The following is an 11,808-nucleotide window of genomic DNA, read 5'->3' as shown; positions in this document are numbered from 1 at the left end:
GGAGAGACAGGAGGATGGGAGATCGGAGAGGAGGCTGATGCAGTAATCTAGTTGGGATATGATGAGAGATTGAGCCAGCAGGGTAGCGGTTTGGATGGAGAGGAAAGGGCGGATCTTGGCAATGTTGCGGAGGTGAGACGGAGTTTTTCTTGACGGATTGGATCTGAGGGGTGAACGAGAAAGCAGAGTCGAGGATGACACCAAGGTTGCGGGCTTGTGAGATGGGAAGGATGGTAGTGCCGTCAACAGTGATGGGAAAGTCAGGGAGAAGGCAGGGTTTGGGAGGGAAGATAATGAGTTCAGTCTTGAACATATTGAGTTTTAGATGGTGGGCAGACATCCAGATGGAGATGTCTTGAAGGCAGGAGGAGACATGAGCCTGAGGGGAGGGAGAGAGAGCAGGGGCAGAGATTTAGATTTGGGTGACATCAGCATAGAGATGACAGTTGAAGCTGTGGGAGCGAATGAGTTCACCAAGGGAGTGAGTGTAGATAGAGAACAGAAGGGGACCAAGAACTGACCCTTGAGGAACCCCTACAGTAAGGGGGTGAGAGGGGGAGGAGGAGCCCGCAAAGGAGACTGAGAATGAACGGCCGGAGAGATAAGAGGAGAACCAGGAGAGGACAGAGTCTGTGATGCCAAGGTTGGATAGCGTGTTGAGGAGAAGGGGGTGGTCCACAGTGTCAAAGGCAGCTGAGAGGTCGAGGAGGATTAGAATAGAGTAGGAGCTGTTGGATTTGGCAAGAAGGAGGTCATTAGTCACCTTTGAGAGGGCAGTTTCGGTGGAATGTAGGGGACAGAAGCCAGATTGGAGGGGGTCGAGGAGAGAGTTGGCCTTGAGGAATTCGAGGCAGCGGGTGTAGACAACTCGTTCAAGGAGTTTGGAAAGGAATGGTAAGAGGGAGATAGGGTGATAACTAGAAGGGGAGGTGGGGTCAAGAGAAGGTTTTTTTAGGATGGGGGAGACATGGGCATGTTTGAAGGCAGAGGGGAAGGAACCAGTGGAGAGTGAGTGGTTGAAGATGGAAGTTAAGGAGGGGAGGAGGGATGGGGCGAGAGAGATTTCATAAGATGAGAGGGAATGGGGTCAGAAGCACAGGTGGCCTGAGTAGTACTTGAGGGGGGGAGGAGATCTCATCTGAGGATACTGCTGGGAAAGATGGGAGAGTAGCAGCTAAAGGGTGAAGTATTATTAGGGCCTCAAAGACATGAGGATTCTGGAAAACCGGCCATTAGTGAGTATTTTGAGGTATTTAGGAAGTCTTTGTTAAGCTCAGGATCCTACTGAGCTCAAGCAGCTGGCCAATCACTTACATCCCCAGGGCAGGCTCCACCTGAGCCTGTCTTCCTCCCCTGGCCTGAAGAAACACAATCCCTCAAGCTCTTCACTACTACTACTACAACATATTTGTTAAGTGCTTACTATGCACCAGGCACTGCACTAAGCGCTGGGATAGATACACGCTACTCAGGTTGCACACAGCCCCTGTCCCACATGGGGCTGACAGTCATAATCCCCATTTTACAGACGGAGGTAATTGAGGCACAGAGAAGTAACTTGCCCAAGATCACATAGCAGACAAGTGGTGGAGCGGGGACTAGAACCCTGGTCCTTCTGACTCCTATTAGGCTGCTCCCACCCGGATCTCCACTCAGTGTCCAGACCTTGGACCTTCTTCCCATGGGTCAGGACTTGTTGGTGTAAGATTCATTCATTTGATTGGATTTATTTGAGCGCTTACTGTGTGCAGAGCACTGTACTAAGCTCTTGGGAAAGTACAATACGGCAATAAAACAAGACAAACCCTGCCCAAAATGAGCAGGGAAAGTCTCTAACAATTTTGCTGTATTGTACTCTCCTAAGCGCTAAATACACTGCTCTGCACACACTAAGCACTCAATAAATACCATTGATTGATTGATTAAGAGGCTTCTAGACTGAGAGACCGAGATGACTGGGGCATCTGCTTGTGGAAGATCCCCCAACCTTTCCTGGATTCGGTTTCATCTTCAAAGCCCTTCTGAAATCTCAACACCTCCTGGAGGTCTCTCCCCATTAATGTCTAATCTCCCCCTTGAATCCCCCAAATGCCACTCCAATGCAGCAGCTGAAATTGACTCCTTAAATACTTTCAATTTCCCACTGAACTCATGTGCTTCCTCCTTCTCCCTCCTTCGTGTATTTTTAGTTTATTTTTAGTGTATTTTAGTTTACTTGTCTCCTCCACCCACGACCACCACCACCCTCATTAGACTGCAAATTCCTTGAGGGCAGGGATTCTGTCTACTAACATTGAAATTTCCCAAGTGCTGAGTACAAAAGTACTGTTGATGGATTGTTAAGGCTACTTGAATCCCTCCCTAGACTCTGGTCTGCCTCCTTTAAGCTCCTCAGATGTTACAGGCAGTGAGGGGAGGCTTGTCTGGAAGCTTTGTGTTGGTTTTCCGGGTCTTTAACTGGCAAGTGAAAGTCACTTCTTTATCTTCTTTTGAGACAATGGGTAGTCTGTTCTCTCTACCTCTCTCATTCTCTCTCTCCCTTGGTCCGAGCCTCTTGGAGCCCACTAGCCAAGGAGTAATAATAATAATAATAATAATGGCATTTATTAAGCGCTTATCATGTGCAAAGAACTGTTCTAAGTGCTTGCTGCATGGTGAACTGAGGGGGAAACACACAAGCCAGGACAGAATACTCAATTTAAAGATACACTGAAACTCAGACTGCCTAGGCCCTCAAAATCAAAAATGTCATCTTCAAAAACAAAATGTCTCTATGGCAAAGGTTTAAGTTAGGGAAATGGTAGTATGAGAAGAGAGGAAGGTAGGGGAAATCCATGAAATACTTTTTATAAGTAAATGCATATCGTTGTTTGTCATAAAGTGGTTTTCTTTATATAATTTGGATAAAAAGTGTTGGAGTGATGAGAAAATGGGTCTCACAATGTGACCCTGAACAGGCATAATGCAATGGGCTCTGCCAGGAATGCTGTTTTATTCAGTGGCCCGAGAGTGGGACAACCCTACTAGTCCCTCACTGGCACTGCAGAGGGAACTAATTGCAAGAATTTACAATTTATTATTTATTAGAAATGGATTTTAACACTGAGCAGTGTCAGAGGTCTGCCAGAGCAACAAATAAAATAGCTCATTTCAAATTTCAGCCACAGGAAGATTTAAGATTTTTAATCTTCCACAGCCTTCTCAAATTTCACCCACTATGATAGAAGTCATGTACTGTTTGAATTGTTTTCAATCAACTTCCTCCGAATCACTTATTTTCTCCTGAAACAACTGCTCACCCCAACGTGACTTTTGGAAAGCATGAAGTGTTGCTGGGATGTAGCTAGAGTGCTGAGGAACAAATGCCAATATGTATTCTCCAAATTAATCAATGAAGAAATTATGACAAACTACTGCCAGCCTCTTCACTGTGCCTTGATCTTGACTTGCCCACCACTGACCCCTTGCCCACTTTTTAAAAAATGCCCAACACAGGTGGGTTTTGACTTATAGCAGATTGCCTTCCACTCGCTACCCACTGGTGAAGCTAGGAATGGAATGGTCAGGCCTCTGCTTGACTCTCCCTCCTGTAGTCAAGACTGGTAGAGTACTGGAAACTCTCCAGGTGCAACCCTGAGAAGGTGTATGGGAGACAGACACTAAAATAAATCACAAGAAGGGGAATGCACTGATCTCCCCATTACTACAGTCACTCATCCTATCCCGACTGGATTGCTGCATCAGCAGCCTTTCTGATCTCTGGGCATGTCACTCCCCTCCTCAAAAATCTCCAGGGCCGCACACTCCACTCCTCAGGTGCTAACCTTCTCGCTGTGCCTCGTTCTCACCTGCCCCCGCCATCAACCCCTGACCCGGAATGCCCTCCCTCCTCAAATCTGCCAAACGGTCACACTTCCCCCCTTCAAAGCCCTTCTGAAGGCCCACCTCCTCCAGGAGGCCTTCCCAGACCAAGTCCCCCTTTTCCTCTGCTCCCCCCCATCTCCCCGACACTTTCCCTTTGCTCTACCCCCTTCCCCCCACAGCACTTATGTGTATATGTACACATTTATAATTCTATTTATTTATATTAATGATGTGTATATATCTATAATTCTATTAAATAAATAGAATATAAATTAAACCAATATTGATGCTATTGATGGTTGGTTACTTGTTTTGATGCTTTTCTCCCCTCTTCTAGACTGTGAGCCCGTTGTGGGCAGGGCTTATCTTTCTTAGTTGCTAAATTGTACTTTCCAAGTGCTTAGTACAATGCTCTACACAGAGTAAGTGCTCAATAAATACAATTGAATGAATTAACAAATTAATAAATCAAAACCACCCTGCCCTGGAACTCACATTAATTCTGGTCCCCAGCTCAGTGCAGAATAGTCATGATAGGTCAGAAGGCAATCATAGAGGCTCCTTTTTCTTTTTTCATCTCCTCCTGCGGCCGGCCTCCTCAGGTCCCCTGGCTACATAAGGGTTTCCGCCCAACCCGCTGAGTGTATGGATTCCTGAATTTTGTGACCATTTAAACTATAATAATAAAAATAATAATGGTATTTACTATGTGTCAGGCACTGTACTAAGTGTTGGTGTGGATACAAGCAAACCGGGTTGCACAGAGTCCCTGTCTCACGTGGGGCTCACAGTCTCAATCCCCATTTTCCAGATGAGGGGACTGAGGCCCAGAGAAGTCAAGTGACTTGCCCAAGGTCACACAGCAAAGTCCAGAATTAGAACTCATGACCTTCTGACTCTGACTATAGCCACTACGCCATGACAGCTCAGCCCACTTAGGTTAAAGATTCCTGAACTTTGTGACAGTCCCATCCATTTGGGGCCATCTGGACATCTGGTCACACATTGAGAAGCAGCATGTCTTAGTGGAAAGAGCCCGGGCTTGTGAGTCAGAGGTCATGGGTTCTAATCCCGACTCTGTCACCTGCCTGCTGGGTGACCTTGGGCAAGTCACAACTTCTCTGTGCCTCAGTTCCCTCATCTGTAAAACCGGGATTAAGACCGTGAGCCCTACATGGGACAACCTGATTACCTTGTATCTACCCCAGCACCCGTGAGCCCGTTGTTGGGTAGGGTCCGTTTCTATGTTGCCAACTTGTACTTCCCAGGCGCTCAGTACAGTGCTCTACACACAGTAAGTGCTCAATAAATAAGACTGACTGAATGAATGAATGCTTGGCACATGGTAAGTGCTTAAATACCATCATTATTATTAATATTTGTATGCTTGAAGGCTGTCAGGGGTGAGTGTGTGTGTGTGTGTACCCCCCAAGTTTGTTTTTTCCTGAAGGCTGGGGATGTGTGTGTGTACCCCAAAGCTTGTTTTTTCCTGGGGGGGGGGGTGGGGTGTGTGTGTGTTTGTGCGTATGTGTGTGTGTACCCCCAAAGCCTGTTTCTTCCTCTCCTTCTCCATTTAAAATGATGGCATTTATTAAGCGCTTACTACGTGCAAAGTACTGTTCTAAGCACTGGGGAGATTACAAGGTTATCAGGTTGTCCCACAGGGGGCTTACAGTCTTAATCCCCATTTTACAGATGAGTTAACTGAGGCCCAGAGAAGTGAAGTGACTTGTCCAAAAGTCACACAGCTGACAAGTGGCAGAGCTGGGATTTGAACCCATGACCTCTGACTCCAAAGCCCAGGCTCTTTCCACTGAGGCACGCTGCTTCTCTAGTGAGTTTTGAGGTGAGAAGGAGGATCAGGAATTTGCTAAATGCCAGGAACCCGTTAACCAAAACGTTTCCAAGCAGGAAAAGGGATGTTGGTGGCCATAAGGCGATGGTCGAGGCCAAGTGAGCCCCCTTTCTAGACTGTGAGCCTGTTGTTGGGTAGGGACCGTCTCTATATGTTGCCAAGTTGTACTTCCCAAGCGCTTAGTACTATGCTCTGCACACAGTAAGCGCTCAATAAATACGATTGAATAAGGGGCACGTGGTGAGGCAACATGGACAGCGGCCAAACAGCCTGGAGGCTACTAGAGAAGCAGCGTGGCTCACTGGAAAGGGCCCGGGCTTCGGGGTCAGGGGTTCGAATCCCCACTCTGCCAATTGTCAGCTGTGTGACTTTGGGCAAGTCACTTAATTTCTCTGTGCCTCAGTTTGCTCATCTGTAAAATGGGGATTAAGACTGTGAGCCCCCTGTGGGACAACCTTGTAACCTCCCCAGCGCTTAGAACAGTGCTTTGCACATTGTAAGCGCTTAAAAAATGCCATCATTATTATTATTATTATTAGTGCCCTCTGAGGCGGGAAGAGCGGCGGGGGCGAAGCCTCCCAGCGCGACTTTGGGCAAGTCACTTAATTTCTCTGTGCCTCAATTCCCTCATCTGTAAAATGGGGATTAAGGCTGTGAGCCCCCTGTGGGATAACCTTGTAACCTCCCCTGCGCTTAGAACAGTGCTTTGCACATAGTAAGCACATAATAAATGCCATTATTATTATTATTATTAGTGCCCTCTGAGGCGGAAAGAGCAGCGGGGGCGAAGACTCCCAACGCGACTTTGGGCAAATCACTTAATTTCTCTGTGCCTCAATTCCCTCATCTGTAAAATGGGGATTAAGGCTGTGAGCCCCCTGTGGGATAACCTTGTAACCTCCCCTGCGCTTAGAACAGTGCTTTGCACATAGTAAGCGCATAATAAATGCCATTATTATTATTATTATTAGTGCCCTCTGAGGCGGAAAGAGCAGCGGGGGCGAAGACTCCCAACGCGACTTTGGGCAAATCACTTAATTTCTCTGTGCCTCAATTCCCTCATCTGTAAAATGGGGATTAAGGCTGTGAGCCCCCTGTGGGACCACCTTGTAACCTCCCCTGCGCTTAGAACAGTGCTTTGCACGTAGTAAGCGCTTAATAAATGCCATTATTATTATTATTAGTGCCCTCTGAGGCGGGAAGAGCGGCGGGGGCGAAGCCTCCCAACACGACTCTGGGCAAGTCACTTAATTTCTCTGTGCCTCAGTTCCCTCATCTGTAAAATGGGGATTAAGACTGAGCCCCCTGTGGGACAACCTTGTAACCTCCCCAGCGCTTAGAACAGTGCTTTGCACATAGTATGCGCTTAATAAATGCCATCATTATTATTATTATTATTAGTGCCCTCTGAGGCGGGAAGAGCGGCGGGGGGCTAAGCCTCCCAGCGCGACTTTGGGCAAATCACTTAATTTCTCTGTGCCTCAGTTCCCTCATCTGTAAAATGGGGATTAAGACTGAGCCCCCTGTGGGACAACCTTGTAACCTCCCCAGCGCTTAGAACAGTGCTTTGCACATAGTATGCGCTTAATCAATCAATCAATCAATCAATCAATCGTATTTATTGAGCGCTTACTATGTGCAGAGCACTGTACTAAGCGCTTGGGAAGTACAAATTGGCATCACATAGAGACAGTCCCTACCCGATAGTGGGCTCACAGTCTAAAAGGGGGAGACAGAGAACAGAACCAAACATACCAACAAAATAAAATAAGTAGGATAGAAATGTACAAGTAAAATAAATAAATAAATAAATAAACAGAGTAATAAATATGTACAACCATATATACATATATACAGGTGCTGTGGGGAGGGGAAGGCGGTAAGGCGGGGGGATGGAGAGGGGGACGAGGGGGAGAGGAAAGAAGGGGCTCAGTCTGGGAAGGCCTCCTGGAGGAGGTGAGCTCTCAGCAGGGCCTTGAAGGAAGGAAGAGAGCTAGCTTGGCGGATGGGCAGAGGGAGGGCATTCCAGGCCCGGGGGATGACGTGGGCCGGGGGTCGATGGCGGGACAGGCGAGAGCGAGGTACAGTGAGGAGATTAGCGGTGGAGGAGCGGAGGGTGCGGGCTGGGCAGTAGAAGGAGAGAAGGGAGGTGAGGTAGGAGGGGGCGAGGTAGTAAACGCTTAATAAATAAATAATAAATAAATAAATAATAATTAATAAATGCTATTATTATTATTATTATTTTTATTAGTGCCCTCTGAGGCGGGAAGAGCGGCGGGGGCGAAGCCTCCCAACACGTCTGTTAGCGGGGACCCGGTGGCAAACCCGGGGCAGGGCAACAAGCCCACAGGCTCCACAAGCCTCCTGAGCCTCCTCCCCCTCGCCTTACCTCCTTCCCCTCCCCACAGCACCTGTATATATGTTTGTACGGGTTTATTACTCTATTTATTTTACTTGTACATATTTACTATTCTATTTATTTTATTTTGTTAACATGTTTTGTTTTGTTGTCTGCCTCCCCCTTCTAGACGGTGAGCCCGCTGTTGGATAGGGACCGTCTCTATATTCAATCGTATTTATCGTATTTATTGAGCGCTTACTGTGTGCAGGGCACTGTACTAAGCGCTCCATATGTTGCCAACTTGTCCTTCCCAAGCGCTTTGTACAGTGCTCTGCACACAGTAAGCGCTCAATAAATATGATTGAATGAATGAAGGAATGACTGCACCCAGCGCTCAGTACACCACCCGGGATGGAGCGCTCAACTGGAAGCAGAAGCACTAGAAGGATATATGTTTGTACATATTTATTACTCTATTTATTTTACTTGTACATATTTATTCTATTCATTTTATTTTGTTAATATGTTTTGTTTTGTTGTCTGTTTCCCCCTTCTAGACTGTGAGCCCGCTGTTGGGTAGGGACCGGCTCTATATGTTACCAACTTGTACTTCCCAAGCGCTCAGTACAGTGCTCTGCACACAGTAAGCGCTCAATAAATACGATTGAATGAATGAATGAATGACTGCACCCACCGCTCAGTACACCACCCGGGATGGAGCGCTCAACTGGAAGCAGAAGCACAAGAAGGATATATGTTTGTACATATTTATTACTCTATTTATTTTACTTGTACAAATTTATTCTATTCATTTTATTTTGTTAATGTGTTTTGTTTTATTGTCTAGGAGGCCTTCCCAGACTGAGCCCCCTCCTTCCTCTCCCCCTCCTCCCCCTCTCCATCCCGCCCACCTTACCTCCTTCCCCTCCCCACAGCACCTGTATATATGTATATATGTTTGTACAGATTTATTACTCTATTTATTTATCCTACTCGTACATATCTATGCTATTTATTTTATTTTGTTAATATGTTTTGTTTTGTTCTCTGTCTCCCCCTTTTAGACTGTGAGGCCACTGTTGGGTAGGGACCGTCTCTATATGTTGCCAACTTCTACTTCCCAAGAGCTTAGTACAGTGCTCTGCACACAGTAAGCGCTCAATAAATATGATTGATTGATTCTAGACTGTGAGCCCGCTGCTGGGTAGGGACCGGCTCTATATGTCACCAACTTGTACTTCCCAAGCATTCAGTACAGGGCTCTGCACACAGTAAGCGCTCAATAAATACGATTGATTGATTGATTGATTCTAGACTGTGAGCCTGCTGTTGGGTAGGGACCGGCTCTATATGTTGCCAACTTGTACTTCCTAAGCGCTCAGTACAGGGGTCTGCGCACAGTAAGTGCTCAATAAATACGATTGATTGATTGTACTTCCCAAGCGCTTAGTACAGTGCTCTGCACGCAGTAAGCGCTCAATAAATACGATTGATTGATTGATTCCAGACTGTGAGCCTGCTGTTGGGTAGGGACCGGCTCTATATGTTGCCAACTGGTACTTCCCAAGCACTCAGTACAGGGGTCTGCACACAGTAAGCGCTCAATAAATACGATTGATTGATTGATTGATTCTAGACTGTGAGCCCGCTGTTGGGTAGGGACCGGCTCTATATGTTGCCAACTTGTACTTCCCAAGCGCTCAGTACAGGGGTCTGCGCACAGTAAGCGCTCAATAAATACGATTGATTGATTGATTCTAGACTGTGAACCCGCTGTTGGGTAGGGACCGGCTCTATATGTTGCCAACTTGTACTTCCCAAGAGCTCAGTACAGGGCTCTGCACACAGTAAGCGCTCAATAAATACGATTGATTGATTGATTGATTCTAGACTGTGAGCCCGCTGTTGGGTAGGGACCGTCTCTGTTGCCAACTTGTACTTCCTAAGTGCTCAGTACAGTGCTCTGCACACAGTAAGCGCTCAATAAATACGATTGATTCTAGACTGTGAGCCCGCTGTTGGGTAGGGACCGGCTCTATATGTTGCCAACTTGTACTTACCAAGTGCTCAGTACAGTGCTCTGCACACAGTAAGAACTCAATAAATACAATTGATTGATTGTACTTCCCAAGCGCTCAGTACAGGGCTCTGCACACAGTAAGCGCTCAATAAATACGATTGATTGATTGATTCTAGACTGTGAGCCCGCTGTTGAGTAGGGACCGGTCTATATGTTGCCAACTTGTTCTTCCCAAGCGCTCAGTACAGTGCTCTGCACACAGTAAGCGCTCAATAAATACGATTGAATGATTGATTGATTCTAGACTGTGAGCCCGCTGTTGGGTAGGGACCGGCTCCATATGTTGCCAACTTGTACTTCCCAAGCGCTCAGTACAGGGGTCTGCACACAGTAAGCGCTCAATAAATACGATTGATTGATTGATTCTCGACTGTGAGCCCGCTGTTGGGTAGGGACCGGCTCTATATGTTGCCAACTGGTACTTCCCAAGCGCTCAGTACAGTGCTCTGCACACAGTAAGCGCTCAATAAATACGATTGATTGATTTATTCTCGACTGTGAGCCCGCTGTTGGGTAGGGACCGGCTCTATATGTTGCCAACTTGTACTTCCCAAGAGCTCAGTACAGGGCTCTGCACACAGTAAGCGCTCAATAAATACGATTGATTGATTGATTGATTCTAGACTGTGAGCCCGCTGTTGGGTAGGGACCGTCTCTGTTGCCAACTTGTACTTCCTAAGTGCTCAGTACAGTGCTCTGCACACAGTAAGCGCTCAATAAATACGATTGATTCTAGACTGTGAGCCCGCTGTTGGGTAGGGACCGGCTCTATATGTTGCCAACTTGTACTTACCAAGCGCTCAGTACAGTGCTCTGCACACAGTAAGAACTCAATAAATACAATTGATTGATTGTACTTCCCAAGCGCTCAGTACAGGGCTCTGCACACAGTAAGCGCTCAATAAATACGATTGATTGATTGATTCTAGACTGTGAGCCCGCTGTTGAGTAGGGACCGGTCTATATGTTGCCAACTTGTTCTTCCCAAGCGCTCAGTACAGTGCTCTGCACACAGTAAGCGCTCAATAAATACGATTGAATGATTGATCGATTCTAGACTGTGAGCCTGCTGTTGGGTAGGGACCGTTTCTATATGTTGCCAACTGGTACTTCCTAAGCGTTCAGTACAGGGGTCTGCACACAGTAAGCGCTCAATAAATACGATTGATTGATTGATTGATTCTCGACTGTGAGCCCGCTGTTGGGTAGGGACCGGCTCTATATGTTACCAACTTGTACGTCCCAAGCGCTCAGTACAGTGCTCTGCACACAGTAAGCGCTCAATAAATACGATTGATTGATTGATTCTCGACTGTGAGCCCGCTGTTGGGTAGGGACCGGCTCTATATGTTGCCAACTGGTACTTCCCAAGCGCTCAGTACAGGGCTCTGCACACAGTAATTGCTCAATAAATACGATTGATTGGTTGATTCTAGACTGTGAGCCCGCTTTTGGGTAGGGCCCGGCTCTATATGTTGCCAACTTGGACTTCCCAAGCGCTCAGTACACTGCTCTGCACACAGTAGGCGCTCAATAAATACGGTTGAATGAATGAATGAATGAATGAATGAAGCCTCCTCAGGCTCCCACAAGCCTCCTCGGGCCTCCTCAGCCACCGCCCGCGAGGGGCCGGTGGGCGGGGCCGGGGCGCCGCTCGGACGGCGCATG

General features: G+C 47.1%; 1 non-coding gene across 1 annotated transcript; it reads right to left on the bottom strand.

Annotated features, from left to right (window-relative positions):
* Positions 1 to 3,505: 3,505 nt before the first annotated feature.
* On the bottom strand, positions 3,506 to 3,643 carry LOC119943056. Its single transcript, XR_005455540.1, has one exon. It is a non-coding gene; the product is annotated as a small nucleolar RNA SNORA7 (small nucleolar RNA).
* Between the last annotated feature and the right edge of the window lie 8,165 nt (positions 3,644 to 11,808).

This window comes from Tachyglossus aculeatus, chromosome 21, assembly GCF_015852505.1.
Source record: "Tachyglossus aculeatus isolate mTacAcu1 chromosome 21, mTacAcu1.pri, whole genome shotgun sequence".
Lineage (NCBI taxonomy): Eukaryota > Metazoa > Chordata > Mammalia > Monotremata > Tachyglossidae > Tachyglossus > Tachyglossus aculeatus.
This window is presented reverse-complemented; position numbering and strand designations above follow the sequence as displayed.